At 32.3% G+C, this 2,179-nt stretch overlaps 1 pseudogene; it reads right to left on the reverse strand.

Annotated features, from left to right (window-relative positions):
* Nucleotides 1-377: 377 nt before the first annotated feature.
* On the reverse strand, nucleotides 378-474 carry LOC122095166 (annotated as a pseudogene).
* Between the last annotated feature and the right edge of the window lie 1,705 nt (nucleotides 475-2,179).

The raw sequence follows: 2,179 nt of genomic DNA on the forward strand, positions 1-2,179 counted from the left end.
ATTCTGTTTGTATAATGTCCATAATCTATTTCTTTCTCTCCTAGATATAATACTTTGAATTCGACATTATATTATAATATATAGGTCCATTAATAAATGTGTTCTTTCAGATTGCATTCCATATAGGAACAGTTTAAGATTCCTTTAATTCCTAGGTCCTTATAGAATTTTATTTCTTTGGGATAAAATGACAATGTTATCTTATTTCAAAAGTTTTATAAAGGTTATGCTATATAAAGGCCTTTCTAAAAAGGTGAAGATTGAATTCACTCATGTCAAACTAACTTTTATTTCTATGAATTATATGTATTATTACACTTGTATATTTGTAATCAACTTTTTCATAACTGTTTTTCATTTCTTGCATCTGAAGAATGAAAAATATGGAATACTTCACAAATTTTCATATCATCCTTGTGCAAAAGCCATGTTAATCTCTGTATTGTAATTCAGGTAGACATGCTGCTGAAGCATGTAGTATCTTGTAAATTTACGTAGTTAATGATGCAAACTTCAGATAGGCATTTATCCTTGGTTGCCTATTTGCAACCAGGAAACCTATTGTTCCCAAATTTGCTATTCATCTTATTTCTGCAAAATTCTGTGTATGGTGGAAAAAACTTATATTGTTTGTTCAATTGCTCACATTTGCAATTTTTGGTCAATAACTATTTTAAGTCTTTTTCCTTTGAAATTTGATCATACTTTGAAGCCTTCATAGCTAGGTCCAAAGGTGATGGATTTTCAAGTACTTATTTTTTAACTGATTTAGCTTTGTGGAGCTAATGGATTCAAAGTAAGCCTTGCTTAAGAGCTACTTCTAAACTTCTGCAGCTTAAAATTTCCCAAATGAGGTCTTACTGGCACAAATGTCTGCCTGACCCTTTACCCTTGCTCCATGTAAGAACAGACCTACCAGAATATCTTACCCTGACAGCATAGATTGTCTTATTGGAGCAAAACTAATCTTAGTTACAAAGGATCATAAAGTGATGAACAGTTCAGACAGAACTGTTCAGACTAAGCCAGGCGCTGATGGCTCATGCCTGTAATCCTATCTACTCAGGAGGCTCCAAGAGAAGTCCATATGTTTCTCCTTGTTATTAGGCCTTAAATTGGTAATGTTTTAATCACAGTGTTTCCTCTTGCCTCTAGGCTGTACATCTCTGAATGGTAAAGCTTTAAGTTAATTCTACCAAACACTGAGGTAGAGGTAATGGAATAATATTTTAAAACAGTTGCCTTTGTTACCTTAACCACAAGAGAACAATGCAAAGCATTTTCTTATATTATATATACTTATACATTTTATATTTATGTGCTGATTTTATATTTCACACAGTGAATCTTACTGGAATTAATTTATAATTTGACAAATTAATTGATATTTATTACAATAAATAGATTGGAATATAAATAATCAGGATTAGAATATATATTAGAATATAAAAAGTATCAATGCAATGTTTTCAGTATAAACTTGTGATACCTTCTAATTGTTCTTGGTTTCTGAATTCACATGGTAAAAAAAACAATGTTGTTTTCTTTAATCTATAAGGGATTTTACTCTGCTGCTCTGTTTATTGTTTTAACTCGCTGGTCCCAAACTGTTTTTCTCCATATTTCTGAAGCATTCCTACTGATTATACTCAAATTTTGCTGATATGATGTCTAAAAGGTATTATTCTTCCACAGGATCCACGGGTCCTAGGATCCCTGGTCCCAGTTACCTGCATCATCAAATAACTAGGGCAAGAGATCTCACCGAGGCCCATGCAACATACCAACAGAAAGTAATTGAAGACCCATCTTAATTTCTCATTTCCTATATTTCAGGGGCCCAATTCCTTAAAATGCAGGAATTAGCACTAAACACTTGGGAAATGCAAGGCAACTTAAAATGCAATATGAAATCACAAAATGTGAAAGTACAGTAATTCAAATTTTCTATTTTCAGATGACCATCCCATAGGAGTGAACAAGACCACAAATGTCACAAAATGATTTGTAATACCCATCTTCTAATCATTAATGAATGATTTCAGTCCAGCATCATCAGGCCAAAAAATAGTTCCTGGAAAGATAGATCCATAATTGATCTACCAATGCTAGGAATATTTGTCATACAGTTCAAATATAATTCAGAAAAAACATTGATTGAGAAGAACCTTATTGCTTC

The sequence above is a fragment of the Dipodomys spectabilis genome, unplaced genomic scaffold (assembly GCF_019054845.1).
Source record: "Dipodomys spectabilis isolate Male_0828 unplaced genomic scaffold, ASM1905484v1 ptg000338l, whole genome shotgun sequence".
Classification (NCBI taxonomy): domain Eukaryota; kingdom Metazoa; phylum Chordata; class Mammalia; order Rodentia; family Heteromyidae; genus Dipodomys; species Dipodomys spectabilis.